The 27,499-nt window shown below is 36.6% G+C and overlaps 1 protein-coding gene across 1 annotated transcript in view; it reads right to left on the bottom strand.

Annotated features, from left to right (window-relative positions):
* DGKB (diacylglycerol kinase beta) overlaps positions 1-27,202 on the bottom strand; it is a 943,764-nt gene extending 916,562 nt beyond the window's left edge. Inside the window, exons 1-3 of the mRNA XM_082398294.1 lie at positions 20,041-27,202; positions 15,226-15,353; positions 6,649-10,314 (exon numbers count right to left, since the gene is read on the bottom strand). The gene's annotated coding sequence lies outside the window, so the exon portion shown is untranslated. The remainder of the gene's footprint in view (positions 1-6,648; positions 10,315-15,225; positions 15,354-20,040) is intronic.
* Between the last annotated feature and the right edge of the window lie 297 nt (positions 27,203-27,499).

Here is a 27,499-nt window from a genome sequence, read left to right as displayed (position 1 = left end):
TCAAGTGCTCATGGAACATTCTCCAGGATAGATCATATCTTGGGACACAAATCAAGCCTTGGTAAATTTAAGAAAATTGAAATCATATCAAGTATCTTTTCCGACCACAACGCTTTGAGACTAGATATCAATTACAGGAAAAGATCTGTAAAAAATACAAACACATGGAGTCTACACAATACACTACTTAATAACGAAGTTATCACTGAAGAAATCAAACGGGAAATTTAAAAATACCTAGAAACAAATGACAATGGAGACACAATGACCCAAAACCTATGGGATGCAGCAAAAGCAGTTCTAAGAGGGAAGTTTATAGCAATACAATCCTACCTCAAGAAACAGGAAACATCTCAAATAAACAACCTAACCTTGCACCTAAAGCAATTAGAGAAAGAAGAACAAAAAAACCCCAAAGTTAGCAGAAGGAAAGAAATCATAAAGATCAGATCAGAAATAAATGAAAAAGAAATGAAGGAAACAATAGCAAAGATCAATGAAACTAAAAGCTGGTTCTTTGAGAAGATAAACAAAATTGATAAACCATTAGCCAGACTCATCAAGAAAAAGAGGGAGAAGACTCAAATCAATAGAATTAGAAATGAAAAAGGAGAAGTAACAACTGACACTGCAGAAATACAAAGGATCATGAGAGATTACTACAGGCAACTCTATGCCAATAAAATGGACAACCTGGAAGAAATGGACAAATTCTTAGAAATGCACAACCTGCTGAGACTGAACCAGGAAGAAGTAGAAAATATGAACAGACCAATCACAAGCACTGAAATTGAAACTGTGATTAAAATTCTTCCAACAAACAAAAGCCCAGGACCAGATGGCTTCACAGGCGAATTCTATCAAACATTTAGAGAAGAGCTAACACCTATCCTTCTCAAATGCTTCCAAAATATAGCAGAGGGAGGAACACTCCCAAACTCATTCTACGAGGCCACCATCACCCTGATACCAAAACCAGACAAAGATGTCACAAAGAAGGAAAATTAAAGGCCAGTATCACTGATGAACATAGATGCAAAAATGCTCCACAAAATACTAGCAAACAGAATACAACAGCACATTAAAAGGATCATACACCATGATCAAGTGGGGTTTATTCCAGGAATGCAAGGATTCTTCAATATACACAAATCAATCAACGTGATACACCATATTAACAAATTGAAGGAGAAAAACCATATGATCATCTCAATAGATGCAGAGAAAGCTTTCGACAAAATTCAACACCCATTTATGATAAAAACCCTCCAGAAAGTAGGCATAGAGGGAACTTTCCTCAATATAATAAAGGCCGTATATGACAAACCCACAGTCAACATCTTCCTCAATGGTGAAAAATTGAAACCATTTCCACTAAGATCAGGAATAAGACAAGGTTGCCCACTCTCACCAGTATTATTCAACATAGTTTTGGAAGTTTTAGTCACAGCAATCAGAGAAGAAAAAGAAATAAAAGGAATCCAAATCAGAAAAGAAGAAGTAAATCTGTCACTGTTTGCAGATGACATGATACTATACACAGAGAATCCTAAAGATGCTACCAGAAAACTACTAGAGCTAGTCAATGAATTGGGTAAAGTAGCAGGATACAAAATTAACACACAGAAATCTCTTGCATTCCTATACACTAATGATGAAAAATCTGAAAATGAAATTAAGAAAACACTCCCATTTACCATTGCAATAAAAAGAATAAAATACCTAGGAATAAACCTACCTAAGGAGACAAAAGACCTGTATGCAGAAAATTATAAGACACTGATGAAAGAAATTAAAGATGATACAAATAGATGGAGAGATATACCATGTTTTTGGATTGGAAGAATCAACATTGTGAAAATGACTCTACTACCCAAAGCAATCTACAGATTCAATGCAATCCCTATCAAACTACCACTGGCATTTTTCACAGAACTAGAACAAAAAATTTCACAATTTGTATGGAAACACAAAAGACCCTGAATAGCTAAAGCAATCTTGAGAACGAAAAATGGAGCTGGAGGAATCAGGCTCCCTGACTTCAGACTATACTACAAAGCTACAGTCATCAAGACAGTATGATACTGGCACAAAAACAGAAACATAGATCAATGGAACAGGATAGAAAGCCCAGAGATAAACCCACGCACATATGGTCACCTTATCTTTGATAAAGGAGGCAAGCATATACAGTGGAGAAAAGACAGCCTCTTCAATAAGTGGTGCTGGGAAAACTGGACAGGTACATGTAAAAGTATGAAATTAGAACACTCCCTAACACCATACACGAAAATAAAGTCAAAATGGATTAAAGACCTAAATGTAAAGCCAGACACTATCAAACTCTTAGAGGAAAACATAGGCAGAACACTCTATGACATAAATCACAGCAAGATCCTTTTGACCCATCTCCTAGAGAAATGGAAATAAAAACAAGAATAAACAAATGGGACCTAATGAAACTTAAAAGCTTTTGCACAGCAAAGGAAAACATAAACGAGATGAAAAGATAACCCTCAGAATGGGAGAAAATATTTGCAAATGAAGCAACTGACAAAGGATTAATCTCCAAAATTTACAAGCAGCTCATGCAGCTCAATAACAAAAAAACAAACAACCCAATCCAAAAATGGGCAGAAGACCTAAATAGACATTTCTTCAAAGAAGATATACAGATTGCCAACAAACACATGAAAGAATGCTCAACATCATTAATCATTAGAGAAATGCAAATCAAAACTACAATGAGATATCATCTCACACCGGTCAGAATGGCCATCATCAAAAAATCTAGAAACAATAAATGCTGGAGAGGGTGTGGAGAAAGGGGAACACTCTTGCACTGTTGGTGGGAATGTAAATTGATACAGCCACTATGGAGAACAGTATGGAGGTTCCTTAAAAAACTAAAAATAGAACTACCATATGACCCAGCAATCCCACTACTGGGCATATACCCTGAGAAAACCATAATTTAAAAAGAGTCATGTACCAAAATGTTCACTGCAGCTCTATTTACAATAGCCAGGACATGGAAGCAACCTAAGTGTCCATCATCAGATGAATGGATAAAGAAGATGTGGCACACGTATACAATGGAATATTACTCAGCCATAAAAAGAAACGAAATTGAATTATTTGTAGTGAGGTGGATGGAGTTAGAGTCTGTCATACAGAGTGAAGTAAGTCAGAAAGAGAAAAACAAATACACTATGCTAACACATATATATGGAATCTAAGGGAAAAAAAGGTCTTGAAGAACTAGTGGCAAGACGGGAATAAAGACACAGACCTACTAGAGAATGGACCTGAGGATACGGGGAGGCGGAAGGGTAAGATGTGACAAAGTGAGTGAGTGGCATGGACATATATACACTACCAAACGTAAAATAGATAGCTAGTGGGAAGCAGCCACATAGCACAGGGAGATCAGCTCTGTGCTTTGTGACCACCTAGAGGGGTGGGATAGGGAGGGTGGGAGGGAGGGAGATGCAAGAGGGAAGAGATATGGGAACATATGTATATGTATAACTGATTCACTTTGTTATAAAGCAGAAACTAACACACAGTAAAGCAATTATACTCCAATAAAGATGTTAAAAAAAAAAAAAAAAAAGAAAGAAAAGCATTTTTGTAGAAGATAATTCTATAGTTACTATAAACTCTTGTATGTCCATAGATGTTCTTTTGCCTCTTATATGTGACATGGATAAACTTCTCTTATCAGTTCCTATATTAGTGGATTTAAGAATATTGAAATATATTTTAAAGTAAATAAAGTTACTTTTAAATCTTGTATTACTTTATCACATAAAATTTTCCTTACAATGTTTTGTCTTTTGTATTATTGTCAGATTTAGCTTCCTAAAATGTAACTGATTGCAGTTCCCTTTATTAAAAAATCCTTAATGAAAAAAATAAATAAATTAAAAAAATAAATCTGTAAGGTCAGTATTTTCTTATTGTAAATCTAACTTAGTCACTAGTTTCTTGAGAGAAGGAAGAATGTAAATAATTTATACATGAAACACGAAGCTTAACATGTGGCTCAAATACTGTAATCCCAAATGAATTATTAAAAGAAAGATGTGATAGAATTATTTAGTGCTGCATGAAAGGTAGGCTTACATACTGTGTAATCTAACCATTTCCTAATATTTTTTAAAAGGTTAGCTTTATACCTTCTACAAAGTGATTTTGTCTAGACAAAGGAAACAATCAGCTATTTTTGTCAACGTTCTCTTCATTAAAATGAAGTGATTAGATATGTGAGTTGTCTTGGTTCTGAGATTCCATTACAGTTTTATTAAAATTAAACCAAAAAAGATCATATCATATTATTCCTGTTGTTACTTAAAATGACCTATTTATTTGGACAGGGCAGAAAAATTTAGTCTTAAAGGCACACAGTTTTTTTCTGAAGGGTACCTGCTTTACAGATAAAAGTATTATCATAGAACATCCCCTACAGATTTCTCTAGTGCTTTCATGATCACAGTATTGTCTTCTAAAACATCAAGTGGATTTCAAAATTACTGAAGCATTCACAGCATATAAAAAAGTTAATGTTGTTTTCATAAAATATAAAGATCAAAGCTATGTTTGCAGTAAAAATTTCAGTGTGCCTATATATTTATATACATGTGTTTTTTAATAGTCACTCTATTATTCAGTTCATATTATATAGTTCAATTAAGTATCACAGATATAAAATAACAATGACTTAAACAAGCCTGAAAGTCCAGACTGATGAGGTACTCTGCAGAGTCAAAGACCCAGGCATCTTCCCTCTTGTTCCTCTGCTGTCTCTAGGGTGGGCTCCTCCTCCTCAGGGTCCAAAACTGCTCACCACCACATTCACAGTCTAGCCTTAAAAATCTGGGTGTGGCAGGCGGTTGACAGAACAGTCCTTCCTCTTAAGGGTATATCCTGGAACTTGCATCCATTACCTTTTAATGTAGCTCACTGGCCACAATTTAATCTCAGATCTACAGCTAGTTAGTTACCAGGGAGACTGGAAACTGTAGTCTCTATTCTGGGTGGCTTTGTGATGAATTAAAAGTAAGGAACTCTGTCTCTATCAAAGAAAGGAAGAATATATACCAGGAGAAAAGTAGTAGCTGCTGTTGTAGTCAGATTTGCATAAACTCTAAAAGTCTAGTCCCTCAAAACCACAATGAGATATCATTTCACACCTGTTAGAATGGGTATTATCAAAAAGATAAGAAATAACAAGTTTTGGCGAGGATGTGGAAAAAAGGGAACCCCTGTGCACTGTTGGTGGAAATAAAAATTGGTGCAGCGACTATGTAAAACAATATGGAGGTTTATAAACAAATTAAAAATAGAACTATCATATGACCCAGCAATTCCACTTTTGGGTATTTAGCTGAAGAAAACGAAAACACTAACCCCAAAACATATGTGCACCCCAATGTTCACTGAATTATTATTTACAATAGCCAAGACATGAAAACAACCTAAGTGTCCACTAATGGATGAATAAATAAGGAATTTGTTAGATATATCTATATCTATATATATATATATAGATATATAGATATATAGATATATATATAAAACGGAATATTACCCAATCAACCATAAAAAAGAATGAAATCTTGCCACTTGCAACAACATGGATAAACCATGATGGCATTATGCTAAGTGAGCTATCAAATGATCTCTCTTATATGTGTAATCTAAACAAACAAGCAAAACAAAACAAAAAGGAAAACAACAGCCTTATAGAATCAGAGAACGGATTGGAGAGGCAGGGTGTGAGGGTCTAGCGTATGTGAGTCTAGTCCCTGAAAAATGGTAAAGGTTAAAAGAATACTGAAATGTAGACTCTTTTCTTGATTTAGATACTACACTTGTACTAGATTGATCATTATTACTTTGACCTTTATTCAATATAGAATATGCCTGTCATAACATCAAATTCAGGGGTCAATTTTGGAATCTTTTCCAACCCTGTAAGAGGGATGCCCCACCTAAAGCAAAACAGCTACATTTTGGGGTTTTTGCTACAGCAAAGATTCAAAACAAGTCACAGAAACCCAGGTGATTCTTGTTCAGTGGTAAAGGCTACCAGAAGGAATCAGTTACGAAAAGTATTAGTATTAACACTATTTTTAGCAGTGTTAATAATTTAGATTTAGTTACATTTTACATCTGTGCTTACAATTCCTCTTACAGATTTCACTTTTTTTCCCAGAATTATTTTCCTTCCATTTAAAATACATATTTTAGAATTTCTATTACGAAAAGTTTCTCTACTGCCTCATTAAAAAAGTTTTAAAACTCAAACAAAAAAAAAAGAGAAGTTTCTCTAGTAGCAAATCTCTTATGTGTGAAATTTTGCTTTATTCTTGATAGTTTTAGGTTGGCGGTTATTTGCTCTCAGCAATTGAAGATGTTATTCCCTTGATTTCTACTGGTTTTCAAAGTTGCTGTTACAAAGTCAGCCATCTAATGACTGTTCCTTTTAGATAGTCTGAAGCTTCTCTCTGGGTTTAAGTTCTCAAGGCCGCAAATAACACTGTGACGACGCAGATTTAGAACTATTTTCAGTTATATTAGAGTCACTCCCTTGAATTGTGGCCTACTTTATGAAGACTAGTAACAGTAACATTTAGCACTTACCGAGTGCCTGACACTGTAGTAGAAACACCCCACCTTATCTGTCTCATTCAGTTCTCACAATCTTTCGCAGCGCGCACTCTTCCCATCTCTGTTTCGCGGGCGGAATATGAGAATCACGAAGCTCGGAAAACCTCCGCCAGATCCCACAGCTAGTGAGTGAGGCGGAAGGAGAAAAAAGACTGCACTCACGTGGAAAAACACAACCCCGCTCAGGTGAAATTGATTCAACACGTGAAAATGATTCATTCTCTGAAGGTCAGAAGGTGCAGCGATTTGCACCCCGCTGGGCTAAGCCGGAACTACATTTCCCAGAATCCTCCTCCCGGAGGCTTCAGGTGTGTGGCCGCGGGAGCGATTTGCGGGAGTTTTGGAAGGCGGGAAGGAAGCGGTCCTCACCCTCCAAAGGTCATCCAGTTGGCTGTGGTCAGAGTCCGAGGCCGAGTGCCTGCCGGTGCATTCAAGCTTGCCTCGCATTCCTTTGCTCCATGTCCCACTTCTCTGCCAGCCAGCCAGCCAGCCGTGGGGACAAAGCGCGACCCCACCCCCAACAGATGCAGCGGCAACAGCCCTGCGGAGACTTCAGTCGGCTCGCCGTGTCCTGCTCCCTCAGCTGCACAAGCCTGCTTCCCGGATTCCCCTGCCAGCGTCCACCCTTCCATCCACGCCAGTACTCGGGAGAGCTGGCCTCCAAATCCCCTTTCCCGACCTTCATTCTCCGGGCGTCCCACAGTAGTGTGTGGTCTAACCGCTCTAATATACCCCTTATTTCATAATGCTCGCAGTGATCGCATATCCCTAAGTGAACCCTGGCTGAACCCAGAGGGAATATAGTACTGAAATACTGCTCAAGTAGTGTTTCGGAAACCTTCTTATGTGCGCTCCTTAAATGCAGGTATTCTGGTTACTAGGAAGGGCCAGATTCTGACTTTCATGGGCCCTAGACTCTTCTGCCTTCAGAGTACCGTTTTATCCATTAAAAAAAAATATTAAACATTATATTTTACAACGGTTGGTATAAAGAAAAACATAATCCAAGACGGATTTTATTTTCTTCTTCCAATTTTGAAAGAAATTAGAACACTTTTTTAGATTCTAAAAGTACCATGGACCCTAGGAACTGTGTCTATGTGGTTAATGGAGAACTTGGCCCTGTTACTAGGTTTGGCCAGGGACCAGGAATGTGCATTTTAATAACTCTCCCTTTGTGATGCTTCTCACTAGGCAAGTTCCAGAAGTGCTACTAGAGGATATGGGTGCCTCAGAACCTCAAGGAAACTCTGTGATCGTGTTAAAGGATAAACAACAAAACCAACCTTCACATGGAAGGCAACACGTTTGTGGGGAAAACTCTTTTTAAAAAGTATACAGACGACAAAATATAGCTCTGAAAAATAGCAGATGCCCCATCCTATGTCTTAGGCTTACAACACATCTGATTTTTCAAGTTTTGTTTCTTTCCCATGGATTGATCTTACAATAGAATTACAATAGCATTATTGCTACAGGAAATAGTTCTAGACCAATGAATCTATCTTACAAGCCCCCTCTGAGAACTAAAGTCCAAAAGCAAAAGAAAGTTATGATAAACTAGGTCCATTCATAAAGCAGAATTTCCCAGACTGCTGTGCTTATAAAGCTCCAGCATAAAATTGATTAGTTTTTCTTTGTTTCCTGTCTCTGAATTAAATTTTAATCTCCTTCCTGGAGGGAAATAAATTGTATAATATATCCCAGGACTTAGGACAGTTCTTTAATCGAGGGGGACTCCTTAAGAAACGCTGATAAAAATGAAAAATACGAGTAAATGTAATGTTTTATTTAGCCCTGAAAGTAAATACGGAATTGCTGAGCAGAACCAAATATAGTATTCAGTATTGCATGTCGTTGTTGTTGTTTTAGTGAAACTGTATTCTCTTAAGCCACTTATATGTGTTTGTCTTATCTCTATTATTAGGTGGTTTCTTGGTTATATTTTCTTTGTATTATTCCCAATAGCACCTACATATTACCATAAAAGTCGAGGTCCCTCAAAAATAACTACCTTTTTGTACTTAATGAAAGAAGAAACAATTTGAGATAATTATAAAAATATATTTCTGGTTATTTTTTGTGGGGTCTGGCAAATGGGATAAATTATTTATGATGAGTCAAAGGTTGCAGATGAAGGGGGGCAAAATTTGCTGCCCCCAAATATGTCTCTTTGGCGTAAGGATTATTTTAGACTGATTATTTTTAAGAAATAGTAGACTCAGGAAGTTTCTCTTTTTACCTCCCACTTAACCTCCTAAAAGTATTTAGATAAAGGGCCTGGTCTAGGAAGAGTAGTAGCGTCAGAGAGATCTAAATATAAAGAATCTGGTCTAGGTGTGGCAGGGAAAACTGGGCAGGGCCTGAAGACCAGAGTCCTCTCTGTGTCCCATTTTTTCTGCATGGCCCAGCAAACATCTGCTTACCAAACATTTGCTTTTCCCATCTTCCTGTAAATTATCTTTCTCCCCTTTGAAGTCCCAGACCCCTACCCCCTTCTGCTTAGTTCAGGACCGCACATAAGCTTCAACTGCCTGAAAATCAGTGAGTCTCATTTTTCTTATGGGGCTCCCATACGTGAGAAATTAAATTTGATTTTCTCATGTCTCATGTCAATTTAATTGTTAGACCAACCAGAAGAACCGAGAAAGGGTAGAGGGAATTTTTCTTCTCCAACACAGACTTTGGTTGAAATAAACTTTTCAAAATCTCTCAAATTTTAACTCTGAAAAAAATCTTTAAGCTCTAAAGAAAAGCTAGGAGACACAGAAGAGATTGATTGCTTTATTTTTAATTCTTCTGCTGAGATTCCGTTTCTTCTGTTTCTTCTCACTACATGCTTCCAGGGCCTATTTCCAGGACTTGAAAAATAACAGAGGATTAGTAGGTTTTTCCCTATGCTCATCCTCAGCTAGAATGCAAGTTAAAAAAAAAAAAAAAAATCTTATCTTTGCCTTCCTAGAGAAAATAGGAACCATAGAGGAAGCAGAAAGCTTTTAAGGAGTGAGCAAGTCACATATAAAAATGGTACCTGACATCCATCTGAGAGGTGTCCTTTACATCTGTCCTAATGGGTAGAGAATATTGACAAGCTGCACACTGGGGCAGGAGAATGCTTTCAGAGATTTTCCAGTTATCCCAACTTTAGGTTTTTCATCAATTATATTACTTAGTTAATTTATGAATTCTCACAAAAAAATATTGCAAAGCGTACTGTAAATTAGATGTTCTACATGAAATATTCAGAATACATGAAAAGAAAGCAATAGAGGAAAGAGAATGTATATCCAAGTATCATTTAATTGGTTATCCTAGTGTGATTACACAGAGAACGTCGTAGATATAAGAACCTTAACTGTTGGTGGTTTGCTAGATCACACCCATTAAAAACACTCCTGATGTATCAGTTCTTGAGCCCAGCTTTTTCCTAGAATGTGCTTTCCTCCTCATAAGGGTGGTAGAAATATTAAAAATACTATCATGTATGTTCAGAGAACATTTTTCATAGAAACCTGAAATGATAGAGACAGAAGTCACTGGATATTTTTCTGATTCCTCAGGGAAATGACAACAAAGTTTTCCAGATATTTGAATTAGGCATACTTTACCTCTTCCTCATGTCTACTTACCAAGATGTTCCTGAAATGAAAGATCAGAATATAAATGAAGTCATTGAAGTAATATACAAAGTAGAGCACAAGTTGACAACTTTAAGTGCAATTTAAACATTTATTTTGTAAGCATTATGAATTACAAGTTATTTTTGCCTTCAAAGTGTTTTAAATCCCAAAGTGATAAAACAAAATGGAATGCCTGTTGACTTTTCTTAAAGAGGGTACGTTTATTAAAATCTGTAGAAGACAATTTTTGACATAGCTCCCAACTTCACAACACCTAGTTTCCTGAGAATTACATCTCCAGTACCAAAAATCTCATGAGGAACGGTCCCCAGGAGCAGTATTTATACATGAGATTGCACCATCTGTGCCACATTGGTTATGCCAGGGGTGAACATTTGATTCAATTTTAGCCAAATTCCCTCCAATAAAATGGAAAGTGAGGTCAGCAGATATTTTGCACCAGGTCTCTGAAGGTGGTTGGTACTGATGTGAGGAACCTGTCTGTAGAGAAACAAAAAACTTGAACTAGAGAAAGAACAATGTAGGAGATGTAAAAGAGCAGCTGGGATGAGATCTATTGGCTCAAAGACAAAAAAGAAAAGAGATCAAAGAATGACTCCCTGGGTACTCTAGTTACCTCACTTCCATCATGAATCCCCAGCGTACTTTCTACTCCTAGCTTTCATATGATAGTTCTGTACTTGCAAAATAAATTCCTCCATTTTGCACAAGTTTGTTCTAAGCCTGTTTCTGTAATATAAAGCCCAAATGTCTAAGACATCATCCCATAATTATCACTTGCAAATACTGGCCACAAAAGTATTTTAATATCTTTCAACATTTTAATGCCCATTCAATAGTAAATGTTTTATTTTTTTCTATGCAATTTATCCAAGACACCAAATTGACCTGCGTTCACAGGTATGAATAACAGGCCATATGTTCACAGGTATGATGATGATTTTTTGATTCTGCTGCCTGCTCACATTTCCAAAACAATCAAACAGTAAATTAATAATCAAATATTAATTGAGTACAAAATGTTTTTTAAAAATATTGGAGCTGTGGAGAATGCAAAGAGAAAATAATGCAATTCACATGAGAACACATCGTTTTTCAATAACAGACTATCTCTGATATGTGAAAAGTAGCGCTCTATTCAGTAAATTTTTAAAAAATGTTGCGAGTCAGGGTAGTTTAAACACACAAATAGCTCCATCTAATTTTCAATAAGAGTCACACCATACAACAATTTAATCGTCCTTCAGAGAATTCATTATACAGCATTTGGATTTGAAAGTAATTTCCAATGGTTTGAATGGACTTTTCAAAATTATTTATCCTTAAGGCAGAAATAATTGCTTTGTATGTCAGTATTTTTAGTTATAAGCCAAATAAATTAGCTCTGACTGAATTAAGCAGAAAGTGAATTTATCAAATACTGAGTAATACACAGCCTCATGAGAAGGGCTGAAGAACTAAGAATAGAGATGATATAACAATGAATAAAGCTCAAAGCTGTGCTGCAGAACTGATCTAGTGAGGACACTGCCTCTACGCACAGGCACTATAAACTGGAACTCCCACAACCCAAATATTGGCTGCCACGGTTTTTCTACAGGGCTGTCGACATAGTCAGCACTCTACCTCAGGAACTTGGTTTCCCTGTACCCGCCACTCTTTCAGAGAGAATTCTGTAGCTCCTGTTTCTTTGCATTATTACCCAATTCAGAGTCTGGCAGAGCATAGGACCCATGACTGTGCTGAGAAATAATGAGTGTGGCATTTTCAGCTTCACAGGGAGAGGTGCACTCTACTTGCTCAAAGGTCCAAGGCGTAGCGAATGCCCTTAACATAGAAAGGTGGACACTATCCTGATTAGCCAGAAAGTGTGAGATTGTCTGGTGTGCCCACGAAGAGTACAACTAATGTCGGTGCTGCTCCTCTTTTCGTGTTCTTTTTAGTGCTTTTTCTCCTCTCAAGTTGCTTTCTGCGACAGTGATTTAGGGCAAGTGTAGCCAGAGAAATTCTTATCCCAATAAAAGTCACAAGTTGAAAATATTTTTGTTTCGTGTGTTTCACTGGTTTTCAACACAAAAATATGAGCAGGTAAAATAAAATGTATATAGGGGAAACACTGAGGCATAACTGAAGTCGTTTTTTCAAAGTGATCATGTATGTGTAGCTCACAGTGACCGTGAGGATTTTGAGAGTCTCTTCAGCAAGTGTTTGAGCTATAGAATAGGCTGCTTCCTAAGAGATGAAAGATGTGTACCCCAATTTCCTTAATTTCTAAGGGAAAACACCTAAAAAGTAAAAGAAAAAACCTTCCTCAAATATACAAATTTGAAGAGTTTATGGGAAAGAACCATTTCATCTGACACGCACGTGCAACTGTGACTATAATTTGTGATTAAGAAGGAAAGATAGAAATTATGCCCAGGAACCTGGGGGCATCAGTAGAAGCAAGTACAGAGATGGATATATTCATGTGAAGGGATTAAACAATAGGTCCTTTGAGCTTCTGATCACTCCTTAAAGGGAGGAGAAGTGAAGGAAAACACAGCCCCGGAAGCTACCCTAGAGAGCCTTGATACTCTCAGACAAAAGGATTCCCTCATTCCTCACTCATGATTATGGTAAAGTTGGCTGTTTTCATTTGTGCTCTTCCTAAATTCTATACTTAGTCTTGGCCAGTGAAGTTGGCCGTTTTCTAGGAGTTTGCATTTTCTCTAGTGATACGAAGAGTTTCAAGCCAAGTGAAATGTGGTCATGAAACTCCCATTTGCTCCTTTCCACTCACGTCTCTCCTCCAGCCCTTCCCGGAGATGTTCACACAAAGTGGCCAGGGCCCTTTAAAACAACCAGAAGAACCACATATGTACAGATGGCACGAGTGTGAATTAATTTTGATTTATTTACTGGTTAATGTAATGTTTTACTCATAATTCTTATTGACATTATTTCTTATATAAAAATACAAATAACCAGAAATATCAGGAAGTATATTGGAAGACAGTGTGACTTCACACACCTGGCAATAAAAAAAATTGAGAAACTAAGGATTTAATCTTGATTATGTCCCTCCTTGTGACTTACTGTGTGACTAGAAACAAGTCACTGAATTACATCAGCTTCATGCCTCGTTCTAGAAAAATAATGATAGTTTCCTGCAAAGAGGGGCAAAATTTGCACACAAAATATGTCTCTTTGGTATAAGGATTATCTTGAGCTGGTTATGTGTAAGAAACAGCAGACAGCTTACCCTTCCCCCTCAAAGTGAGAGAGTGGCATGGACACATATACACTACCAAATGTAAAACTGATAGCTAGTGGGAAGAAGCTGCATAGCACAGGGAGATCAGCTCGGTGCTTTGTGACCACCTAGAGGGGTGGGATAGGGAGGGTGGGAGGCAGACGCAAGAGGGAGGAGCTATGGGGATATATGTTTATGTATAGCTGATTCACTTTGCTGTACAGCAGAAACTAACACACCACTGTAAAGCAATTATACTCCAATAAAGATGTTAAAAAAAACCCAAAAAAACAGCAGACACACGAGAAGCTCTGAAAACAGAGTAGAAGTTTCCCTTTTGTAAGAGTCATTTACTTTTATAAGAGAAATCTTTATTTCTAACTGTGTCTCTCTCTTTGTACCAGGAAGAAAAGGATGACAATCTCCAGAAACGGCAAGTTCTTAAATCTGCATAACAACCATACCCTTGTTTATAGTGTTGTGCCCACAAACCTTCCAAAACTGCCTCCTGACCCCCCAATAGTTTTTTTTTAGCTGGAGATGGTATTTAAGTAGGTGGCTTGGGCCATTTCAGGGAGTTACTCAGTTTTCCTGGATATCTCCCATGTATGCAGGAGGAATATATGTTATTGAATTTGTTTTTCTTCTGTTAATCTGTCTTTCATTACTGGGTGGTCCAGTAATAAAACAAGTATAGAGGGAAAATTATTTTTCCTCCCAAAACCTGTTATGGGAAGGTGACATAATTGCTATAGAAAATACTTTGTATTATAGATTTGAAAGTAGTTGAGAGAGACATATATAGAAAGGAGGAATGCAAGGTTAAAAATTTACTTAGTACTACTCAGATACAGAAAAAAATGTACCTATTTATGTTCTACAATGGATTTATTTCTTTTTATAAGTCCTTTCCCTGATGAGTTTAGCACTTACAAAGTACAGAAGGTTGGGGGACAGAGCGATGGACCGGGGGGTGAGGGCAATTTACACTGAGCCACATTCCCTTTCATTTTAAATAACTTTTTTTTTGGATGAATAAGTCATTTTCAGGAAAATGCTCAGCTCTTTTGGACTTTCTTTTCCACCTGGTACTTTTCCCTAAAATGGCACTGAGGCACCTTATGGTGACAGGGGAACAAGAAGGTCTCAGGTTCTTGTGGCTTCTGCAAGTTGGCTTTGGTTTCTGGACTCATGTCTACTGAGAGGCAGTTCTTCCAGTCTTACTTGTTGGGGTATATTCTGGCACCCACTGCTAAGGTCCATGGTATCCATCCATTTGTTCCTAGTGACGAAAGTCCTATGTATTTTATAGTCTCTTCCTCTGATCCCTGCACCTGTATTATTCCTCCATTCTTCTTAGCTCCTAAATATTTCTCTGCCAGGACATGCACAAACTTTTGTCTCCTGCATCTCATGCAGAGAAAGCTAGAGGTGCTGCTTCGCTCTTATTTATTCAGCCACCATCTTCAGCAAAGGCCAGAATATTGCTCTAGCTCTATATCATATATGGAGCTGAGCCAAATGCCAACGTTCCTTAGAGCCCCACAGGTACCCTCACACGAGATGAAGAGGTCTTCTCACACATATGGTTATTTCCACAGCACCCTCCCACTTGAAGGGGACTGATCCGGGAACAGAAAGAAATAGGAATTTTAACATTAGCATCTGACTTACTGGCATTCCCTTCTCCTTCATGTAGACATGGGTCAGAAGGAAGTCTCCCTTTCTCCTTGAAATTCTCATTTGCAGAGATTTCACTTATGCCATATTCTTAGTTCTCTCCATCCATGGTTTATAGTAACCTTGAAATAAAATTTGACAGGACTGTTTCCAATACAAAGAAGAATTAAAAATTTCAAAGAATATATCTGTAATGGCTTAATATCCAAAAATGATGATTAGTTAGATTAGTATATTAATATTAACTGGGTATCTATCTGGCTATATACCATTTGTCCATCCAGTCTTTCATCCATCTATCTATCCATCTAGCTATCTATCTACAACACTAAGCTACCTAGACACATATATGTAATACCAGAGCTTGAAAAAAAAGAATTTAACATATCCAAAAATCTGTAAAGGACCATAAATTCCTTATAAAAGAAATGAGTTCACAGCAATGAAAATTTATTCATAATTATGTAATACTGTCATTCAAAAATATTTATTAATCACCTACTGTGATGGTTAATATATGTGAACTTGGCTAGGCCATGATACTCACACATTTGGTCAAACATTAGGGTAGATGTTGCTGTGAGGGTATTTTTTAGATAAAGTGGACATTTAAGTCAGTAGACTTTGAATAAAGTAGTTTACAATCATAATGTGGGTGGGTCTCATCCAACCCAATTAAGAGAAAAAGGAATGACATTTTTGAGGAAAAGGAAATTCTGCCTGCAGACTGTCTTTGGCCTGGAGCTGCAAAATCACCTCTTCCCTGGGTCTGTAGCCTGCTGGCCGACCTACAAATTTTGGACTTGCCAACCTCCACAATCCCAATGAATTATTCTTTAAAATAAATCTTTCACTCTCTCTCTCTCTCTGTATACACACACACACACACACACACACACACACACACACACACACACACACACACATCTCCTATTGGTTCTGTTTCTCTGCAGAACCCTGAGTAATGCAGCTACCTTTCCTACTTCAAGAGATGCAGGGATGAATGTCTTCATTAGATAATTGTCCACGTTGGAAAGCAGACTCCAAATAGATTCAGTTCAACCAAGACCTTGAATAGATTTATATTTAGTTCTCAAAATAATTACCCCTATGTTATCTTATATAATCCTTTCAAACCGATAACATAGGTGATAAAGTGCGTATCATCTATAAATAGGGGAAACATAGGCTCAAGGATTTTAAGTAATCCAGCAAGAATTATATATTTATATATTTAATATAATATATATTAAAATCAATATATATTAAATATAATATATTTAATATATAAATTAATATATCAAACTGATATATATTTAATATATTAAAAATTAAGAAATGGAAAGATTTTTTTCAGATTTGTTTATTCAAAAAAAATTTCATGGAGGAGCTTTGGATCTGAAAATAATAAGTAGGCAAATTGCAAGTGACATTCCGCAGGAGAAGCGAAAAGGAGACTGTGACAAAAGAAACCGGGTAATGAACATTACACTGCTTTACACACACTGCCCATTCTTCAATAGCACAATTAAAAGCAGACTATGTGCCTTACAACTGGTGTATTTAGAAAGCCATTACAATCTTCAAACACTAAAAAGGAAAGAAAAAAAACAAAGGGCATTTTTAAAGCAGTTATAACACATTTCAGCCATTCACTGGGTTCTCAGATCAGACTGAAAACTGAAAGTTCACATCTACCTGAAGTTGCTTGTCTAAGATCACTGTTCTGAGAGCTTTACAACCATTTCAGAAGCTTCTTCAAGTCCAACTCAACAAGAAATTTAAATCTACCATAAATATCTGTGCTGTGGCATCATGAACCTGTGTACCTTGTAACTCTGTGGCAACAGGCATTTAAAACTCCAAATCCTAGAATTTTGCAAGATGTTTCAGAAATGGAAGTGTAATTGAGTATACAATGCTGTGTCCTAGGGCAACAGTTCTAAACCTTAATAAATATAACATGTAGACATCATCATTTATTGCAGCATAAAGTAATCTTGTCTACAGGCAACTGGCTGTCTCTATAGAAATTCAGCGAGCATATTGGGCCAAAGCAGGTCCCAGCAATGGTACAGGGACCAAACACATCTCAGCAAACATATGCCTGTTAGCTATGCAGATATCTACTGCAGATTCTGGCTGCACAGCGCCTAACAAGCAATGCCAGCAGCACTGGCCTCAGTAAAGGCACAGGTCATAAGCCAGCATTGGTAGCTTCAGGGTACCTACGTTCCATTTGACTATAGCTTTAAACTTTGCCTTGTACGCCTACCGCAGGGGGAGCAGATAGCATATGCTGGCAAGTCTCAAGGGCCTTACTAAGCAAGTGCAACAGAAGTAAGGATTCAAGAAAAGCAAAGAAAAAACAAAGGGAGTCTTTATAGTCCTTTTATATATTGATGGTTAGAGCAATGTTTCCTGTTTTTAAACTGCAGAGCATTAACGAGATCCTAGGCGTAAAATGGTTAGGACATTACCTGGTCAGCCAGTATGTGCTGCCCAAGATGTTAATATTCACACAGAGCCAAGAAGGGATTGTGGAGGATGAGATTTGGATTCAAGTGCTTGTCCCACAGTGTTGAATATCACCCCCACCACGTAGTCTCCATTTGGGTTCTCATTGTTTAATTACATAAGAGGAAGACTCTTTTCCAGGGAGGCAGGCTATTTTTAAGCCTAAGCATTTTCATAGCAAGAGGCAGTAGAAACAGTTCCTAAAACACAGGATTGAAAATATTCACAAGAGAGTATCCATGCTCAGTCACTAGATGGAGCTCACACTCAATTCAGTTTTGGGGTGTCAGAAACATGACTCAAAGTCAACATGAGAATGAAAATGCTTCAAATGTGTTGGATAGGAAAGAAACGCACTTAAAATAAACCTGGTGATTGGGGATGCCGTTATACAAATTTCCAGATTTTGCAAGAGGGTAGCTATGTCTTTAATTCTACTCTCACTTTAGAAATTCCTGGTAGGCTATATGCAATAACATACTTGGAAATGATTTGGACTGGACAATGGAAAAAGATAATTTTCAGCCTTGGAGTTGGATTGATTAATATACTGCTCTGACCTAGTTCAGAGCCCTCTGGGAGTGCTGTTCTAGAGGCAAAATCCATCTGCCTGTTAACCTCAGGAGGATAACCAGAGGGGGCCTCATGAAGGTGGGTACATTCTGGCTGGAGAGACTGCTGATGTCCTCCATTGAGGGAGGAAGCAAAGCCCCTGACTGACTTCAGGTCAGGGGCCAGCAAACCTTTCCTGCCAAAGCCAGACAGTATATATTTTCGGCTTTGCAGGCCAGATGGTCTTTGTCACAAGTACTTGATTCTTCCAACATGTAGTGCAAAAGCAGCCATAGGCAATATGTAAACAAACGAGTATGGCTGTGGCCAATGAAACCTTATTTATGGACACTGACATTTGAATTCCACTTAATTTTCATCTGTTACAAAAATTATTCTTTTTTTTTTTAACCATTTAAAACACTGAAGCCCCTTCTTATCTCCTGGGCTGTACAAAAACAGGCAGCAGGCTAGAATGGCCCATAGGCTGCCATCTTCTGATCCTTGTACTAAGTTAAAAGGTAAGTCCAGTGTGTTAAGGTGGAGCTATTTTTATCCACCTGTGATGTTTCCTTTTTTTGCTGAGAGTCATCTGTCAAAGTTATACCTCTGGCCTCTTGTTTTACCCGTTACTCCTTCTTATGGAGGTAGACTTACCAGATTGGTGGATCATACCATTAGTTGATATTTCTCAGTTGCACAGAACTAAGGTATTGAAGGTCCTAAATTGTAGGTAAATAGATAGTCACTGGCATCTATTCTTACTACTTGTCTGAGGCAGTGGGAGTCAATAACTGGGGGCAGGTGTGTCCCGTTTGCAGACTTAAACTTTCCCTCAGGAGTTCTCAAACAGACTTTGTTTTAGTCCTCTCCAGCCAGCCCGCGTTATCAGGGGAAACTGACTGGATCCTGATTAGACCTGAGCCATCATTTCCAAATCCTCCAATAGTAACCGGTTCAGGAAACTTCGCTTAAGGCCAGGGAACGTTTGTAATATGTGATGGTAAATGTTACTAGTTTAGGGATGGGCACAGTGACCTGAGTTGACTCAAATCTTCTTCCAAAGTCAGAGGACATGTTTTTCTTTTCTGTCACTGGATACGAACAAGAGAGCATGTTGCCATGTAATTCATGCTGGCATTTATCTTGTGACCATAAAGGAAGCAAACCCGAGGACAAAGCTGGTGTGCTGAGGACACAGAGCTGAGAGAGACGGTGAAAGCTTCCATAGCTCTGACTCATACATGAGGAGAACCCAACTGACCTCTGGATATCTTGTTTTGTGAGAAAATACATTTCTGTGTTGTGTAAGATTTCCGTAGCTTATAGCTATAATAATAAGCTACTTAAAAGGGGACAGAGGGTGATTTTAGATTTGTTTTTTTTTTTCACTGTATAAATAATACATTATTAGTGAAGAAAAAAAGATAAAAAGCCCACCCTCAAGAAACAACCAAGGTTAGCATATTATCCTGTCATTCCAGATGTCACCCTAGGTATACACACACATGCATGTATTTTACATTAACAAATATATACTATGCATAATGTTTCTTTTATGTTTAGCAAGTTAAAAGTTTTAAATAGTTTTAGATCTACAGAAGAGTACAGAGTCTTCCCATATACCCCATACCCAGTTTATGACCTTAGGATGGTATATTTATCACAATTAATAAACCAATATTGATATATTATTGTTAACTAAAGTCCATACTAAATTCATATTTTGTTAGTTTTTACCTAATGTCCTTTTTCTGTTCCAGAATTCCTTCCAAGGTACCACACTCTACATAGCTGTCATGGCTCCTTTTTGGCTCCTCTTGGCTGTGATAGTTTCTGAGACTTTCCTTGTTTTTGAAGAGCTGGATGGTTTTGAAGAGTACAGGTCAGGTATTTTCTAGAATGTCAAAGTGTTTGGTTTCACTGATTTGTTTTCTCATAGTTAGACTGGGGTTATGGTCTTATGGTCTTCCACAGAGGTAAACTGCCATTTTTATCACGTTAGGTCAAGGATATACAGAATCAACATGACTTATCACTCTTGATGTTAACCTTGATCACCTGCTGAAGTAGTGTTTACCAGTATAAAGTGTATACTTTTTTCCCCTTTCCGTATTGTACTCTTCGGAAGGAAGTCACTATGCATAGCCTATACTTAAGTTGTGTGGAGTTAAGTTCCACATCCTTGAAGGGTCTCTACATAAATTATTCGAAATTCTTCAGCAAGGGGGAGATTTATCTATTCTCCCCTTCATTGATATGTAATGTATTTAGCACTTTTTTTTTCCATGAAGCGATTTGTTAAGTCTTTTCATGTCAATAATGAAAAGATCCACATCATCATTTAATTAGCTGCCTAGTATTCCACTACATGTATGTACCATAATTTATTTTTATCACTTTCTTATTAACATTCAAATTATCTTCCTTTTAACTATTATAAACACTACAATATATATGAAGAAACTTGAGAAATTCATGGGACGGATCATGCCACAGATGTGAGCTGAGTTTAAAGAATGTCAGAAATTGTGAAGAGATGGACTATCTCAGAGCTGGGGACACACCTAGATATCTAAGTAACCATGTCTGTGACCCAGCACTAGAGGCCACTTACGGAACAAGTATTGAGAACCTGGGATGATCTCAAATTCGTAACTACATCTCAACTACATCTCAAAGACGCTCCAGAGAGTTCTATGCATTACCACGGCAAGATTTGGAGGCACAGAAGCATCATATTAAATTTGAGAGTTAATTGTTCGTAGCCAAGAAATCCTAAATTAAATCACAGTCTTCACTATAACCCTGAGTGTATCTCAGACTCAGGAATGAGGAGGAAAGAGGTGTCCATGGCTACCCTTTGGGCACAGGATAGCCAGCATCTCAGACAGAGGTAGGGAGCTGTCCATAGTGAATATTCCTCAAACACCAATAAGTGACTCTGATAAGTGAGTAACAATGGGTAGGGATGAACGGGTTAAATCTTTCCAGTTCATCTTTCTCCCAGAGCCATCTCAGGGCTCAGGTTGAAGACAGTACTTACTTAGTTACTTCTAGTCCCACAGAGAGGGTCACACGTGGGATTGTAGGAGTCATTTTGTAAGCCTCAGCAAGGCGAGGGGGATTCATTGATCATGCCTGGATTGATGAAAACATCAGGACTTAAACAAAACCTGACCTTTGACATAGTTGGACTGAAGAACAGCATTTGTTGACAGGCTGCAACCCTAAGGCTTTCATTGGTGGTTGAACACACCCAAGAGAGGTCCTCAAACCCCAGTCCTAGTACTGCAGAAATGGACTTTGAGGGCTCAGCAAGTCAAGCTTGTGAGTGCCTCTATAGGCTGGAGAGAAGAATGATGCTTATCTAGAATCCAAAATGGGTGGAAAGGAACAAACAGACAGGTGCTGGGGGAGAGAGTGCTGCTCTTTTGCCTTTCCCTCCTTTGCATCCAAATACAAACTCCACCCAGTGAAGGCTTTACATCTGAAATCTCTGACCAGCACAACTGATAGACACAAAAACTTAAGTGAGAAGAAAATCTCAAAGACAACGACTTCTGAAATAATTATATCACATTATATCTGCTTAAGAGGTAAAATATTTCTTTATAGCTTCTCTTATTATATGTACTTTTTTTAATTGAATTTGATTTTTCACCTAGTTCTGTTAAATAAAATTCTTTATATCGCAGCAGAAAGGCCAAATGCATGCAAAGGAACTCAACAAAAATTAAAAACAAAGAAACATTATGGCATGTCTTATTTTATAGAAAGGGAGAAAATATCTATTTTTATGAGACAAATTTTCCATCTCTTGGACTTTTACATAGTACTGACTCTAAACATTTTAAAATCCACATTGATTTCGTACAGCAATGTGAGTAAGATCAAATCCCTGGAAACCAGGTTGAAATTAAGCTATGTATCTGTTCCATTGATTATTACCCCAAGATTCAAAATGAAACTATGACTGGAGTGGGCAAAGGAATGAGTATAACATAATTAAAATTGATAAATGAAATATAAAATAGATAAATATAAAACTACTAAATTGTAGTACTTACGATTACAGAACCATGACCATGTGAAATAAATAGGGCTACAAGAAAATGCAATGAGAAATGAAAAAAGAAGTTGGGAGTTTAAGTTTGCAAAGTTCCTTATTTTGCATAAGAAAGAGTCAATAGATAATGTATAAATCTGAAAATGCAGCTTAAGGAAAAAAATATGTTTTAATTCATATTTCTTTAATATTATCTTCATATTTTTCTCCTATGTTTAGAGGGATCTATCTTTAGGAATTAATATCTTTTAGTGTAAAGAAACATTGATTTAAAGCTCTGTGATTCCTTTTGCTTTATTTCAATTTCTTCTAGTTCTATGTCATGTTAACTTTAATACATTTAAAATTTTAAAATAACATGACGAGTATGATCACATTTTATCTTTCTTATTTACATCTGTGTTTATAGATGCAAGAGGCCTGAAATGGTGTTTCTAAAAAACTGAGGGCCAATATTCCTTGACAGTAGCATTCGGGGGAATTGTTACTTCTTTTTTAGACTTCTTTCCAATACTTGTATGTATTTCTTGAATTGCTAGAATTAATATGTGCCCCTAAATACATAGATGCATATGTGTATAAATAAATAGATAGATACGTGTGCCACACCTTTTGTATATACACATCCATAGATATGTAAATACATATAGTCTAGAAAAATTAAGTTAAGGTTTTTTTCCTGGGAGGAGGGGAGTGGTATTAGGGAAGGGCAAAAAGGAATGATCACTTTTTACTCTCTATATACTATTTGCATTTAATCATGTATTACTTTTGTGATTTTAAATGTCTAATTTTTAATCAAGAAAAGAGAGAAGTTAAATTTTAAGAAGGGTACTTTTCTCCATCACATGCTTGATTTTCTTATATTGGTTAAAGCTCAAAGAAAATGTTGGGATATTTGGTAAGGTCTGCAACCCAGCTGAATGTAGGGAAAATATGTACCTTATAGGTTGTTTTATCAAACAGGGCTTGGGCCTTGGAGTTGTGTGTTCTGTATTTCCACGGATTGTCTGAGAGTTCCTTTAAACACAAAATGCCCTATGTAGGCCTAGTACATCCAGATCTACTTAATTGAAGAGAAGTTTGAGTAGTAGTTATAGAGTAACATATATGCTTTGTTGGGCAAACATATTTTTGCTCAAGTGACAGATTGGGAAAAACCTAGCTAAAATATCCCCCAAATATTTTTTAAAAGGATATTCACATGTTGAATCAATGAAATTAGTTCAAAAAACTTCCTTTTGTTACTGATTCATGATAGAAAGAAAAATCTTTTCTTTAGAGCCTGATAGAGTACATTCTAACTCAAGTCAAACTTTACTCTTTTCTTTCACTACATAATGTTCAATTGTTAGTTTGAATCGTGGACACATTACCTAGATTACATGAATTTTAAAGAATATGTAATTATATTTGCAATAACAACTACTGGCTTTAAAAAAGGCCTATAATACTGAAAACTCATGTAAATGTGTTTTCAGGCAATTAGAGAATGGTGCCATTAAAATGGTTAATCTATTTTACATTTTTAATTTTTAATTTAAAATGGGGTTTTAAATTTAATGAATCCATTTTTATTTGCCTTCAAAAAACAAACGTACACATATTCTCCTGTTTTCCAATAGATGTCAGTATCAAAAAAGTAAAGAGCAAGTCTAGTCATTTAATATAATTGTCTTTCAGTATAAAGGAGAATATTCTTTTCCCTTCTTTCTGGTTTCATGTACTCAGAATTTCTAGAGCTGGTCTAAGCAATCCAACAAGGGACAGTAGTTTTAAAATACATAATGGTTATTATTTTTGGGGGGGGGGCAGGTAGGAATTCATGTAGTTAGTGTAGGTAGGAATTATGGTACATGAAATGGAAGAAAATACTAGGGAAACATCTGAGTGTTTTCTAGATAATCCCTATTTCTTTCTTTGTGTCTCTTCTCTGTATAAAGATCTAATTCCTCCTTGTTAGTTCCCATTTCCAAATGTTAATCCACAAATGATTTTCTGTTCAAAAAGGAGCTTACATATTTTCACATGGCATTTTAATCTTTGAAATGCACAATGTCTTTTTAAAAATAATAACATCACTAGTCTTTATCGCCATTCCATTTTCACTATCACAGAACTTTAATTTACCTTAAATGAAACATCATATTAAGAATAAGTATTAATTACTAGAGTTTTCAAATTAATTCAGCAACAATATACAGAATTCAGGGCTGGAGAGAATTGAGGATTTAGAATTTTGTCAAAAATGGGAAGGAATTTTACTCTGAAATTTGTATTTAATCATATGTTATCAGTATAAATTAAGTCCTAACAGATTTTAACATGGTATGTAAATCGCAGAGCAGATCCATTACAGACTCATGGAACTTCTGAACTAAGGTCATGAGGAAGCAATGGTGTCACCATATACAAAGAGCAGAAGTGCAATGGCATTGGAAGGAATGGCTAACAAATTCAGGTCATGCCTGTCATTTTGTTTCATTCCATTACACTTATCTAACTTTACCTTTTTCTACTATTAGACTTCGGAATTTGTATCTACTTAATTTACCAAGAGAGAAATGAAAAAGGATCTCATGCCATCTGCACTCTTCAAAATCTTAGAGACTAAAGGACATGAAAGCATTGCTTTTAATAAATTAGGTTCATGCATTTGAAACATGCCACAAACAAATAAAAAAAGTTAATACCTGAGTTAATAAAAAGAAAGAAAAAGGTGTTTCTCATAGTTCGCACAAACTCTGTTCTTTACGAACTCTGGTCTTTCTCTTAAATTAAGTGCTTTTATTTTTACAAGAAAATTCACATTGTTTTTTTAAAACTCAAAGAGCATAAGAAGGGTTACCAGGGGGTAAGTGGGGCAGAGGGACAAAATGGGAGATTGGGATTGACATATACACACTACAATATATAAAACAGATAACTAATAAGGACCTAATGTATAGCACAGGGAACTCTACTCAGTACTCTGTAATGGCCTATATGGGAAAAGAATGTAAAAAACAGTGGATATATGTATATGTATAACTGACTCACTTTGCTGTACACCTGAAACTAAAACAACATTGTAAAAAACAAAAAGGAGAGCATAAGAAGGATTATATAGTAATGAAAATAATAATACAAGATAATGAAAATGAACAGTGTCTTCCCAGCCCACCAGAAGTTCTATTCCTTTGGAAGCAAATCCTCTTACTATTTTCTGGTTTCAATTTCACTGGTATTTATTTCAATCTTTAAATTCTCTTTTATAACACTTTTTTTGGGTTCACAAAACATATACATTGTCTATTGATTTCTTCTTATAATAAGAAAGTAATTGGCTTACATTTGTCACCTGCTACATCTCCTTTCCCCCTCTACATCAGAAAACTTTCTTAAACCTCCATTTTTCATCCATTTTCCATAAACAGCATATTTTAACCCCTCTCTCTGTAAAATGGAAGACATTAGAGCTTCCACCAATATCTCCACTTCTATCCCCTCCCCACTCCCTATTTGCTTTCTGATTCTCTTGTTTTACAATGCTAAAGTTAAAGATATATACATTCTCTTCAATAGCCATAGTTACATTGTACACTATTTCTAAGAAGCATTCTGGGAATAAATAAAGATGCTTTACTATCTTTCTTTCTTTTGGGGGTCCTTATCCACTCCTGTGTCTCTCAATAGCAAAAATTTGGGGCAAAATTAAAATTAATTTTATATTTATACCCCAAGAAATCCTCAATTATTCCCAAGATCATATTACCTAAGTATTCCACTCCCTTCACGCCTCCTGACTCTGCAGACCTCCTTTCTGTTCCAATCTCTGTTCCTGGTAATTGGCTTGATCCTGAAAAATCCTCTTACTGCCTTCTTGGAAATGTTGAATCTACTGTTTCCTGGACCATATTTTCCTCTTTCTTGGTTTATTCCTTGTTTTGCCAGAGCACTTCGTTGAAAAACTCACTAAGAAAGGAATTTTCCAGGGAAAGCTTTTCTGAATGACTTAAATGTCTATATTCTATCTACCTACTTCATTGACAGATTGACTGATTTGGATTTCTAGGTTAAACCTCATTTTCCCTCAGTCCTCTGAAGGCATTGTTGCGTTGTCTTCCACCAGACTATTGCTACTGAGAAATTTGAAAAACATTTGGTCCATAACCTGCTCTTTCTCTCTGGAAACACTTAGGAGCCTTACTGCACAGAAATTTCATGGTGATGTGTCTGATTATAGATTTTTGTTGTTGTTTTTGTTGTTCCTGTGTGTATAAGTTGGTGGGTTTTTTGTTTGTTTTGTGTGTTTTTTGGCGGCTTTCCTCCTCTATCTAGTGTTTCTTGATGAGAAAGAGGCTGTAGTAAAAATGACTATGTACTTTGTCCACAAGTAGAGATTCTTGCCTCCCCTACTTAGGCTGCATGTAAACAGTCAAGGAGCCTTGTGTTAAGTTTTGGAACGATTAAAGGCCAAAATGAAGTAGGCTTTGTTCTGGGGTACCAACTCCTAAATTTTTCAAAGTTCATTAGAGAAAAATTCTCATTTTATTTTTCTGGGGCAGAATCACCTGGCTCTTGGCATTTCGTGCTAAATGCAGAGAAGTCTTCCACATAAAATTTTAATGAATTCTTATTTTAATTCCCACATTTCATTCCTATCCATTTCTATCTGTTGAGATTCCTCAGGGACAAATCTCCTTTTTTCTTATTTAGAGGCACTCCATTCATATTCTTCACTGGGCCCTATGCCAGACTACTTTACCAGTCATTACTTACCCATGAATTGGCTCTCACCTCCCCAAAGCTTCTAGCTTTCTAATTCCTCCCCTCCTATTCTTCTTTATTTCTAGATACATACTTTTTTATTCTATTACTCCTAAAGGAATAGATTTTTAGGAGGGAAAGGAGATAGACTTGTAGGTTCAATACATCATTTGATATTGGAAGGCTCTCTTGTTTTTTTTCTTTAATTTTAATATTCATTATAACATAAAATTACCGGAGTTTTGGATATCTGTGTTTTGATTCTGATGACTGTTTGTTGTATTTCATTTTAATATAGGCAGCTCCTAAGAAAGAAAACAGGAAAACAGGAAACTTTGTTACTTTGTTAACAGCGAATGAGTAGAACTCAGGGATTTCCAA

This window comes from Balaenoptera borealis, assembly GCF_965194805.1.
Source record: "Balaenoptera borealis genome assembly, chromosome: 7".
NCBI classification, from domain to species: Eukaryota; Metazoa; Chordata; class Mammalia; order Artiodactyla; family Balaenopteridae; genus Balaenoptera; species Balaenoptera borealis.
Note: the sequence above shows the minus strand (reverse complement) of the source record. Positions and strands in the feature narration are given on the sequence as shown.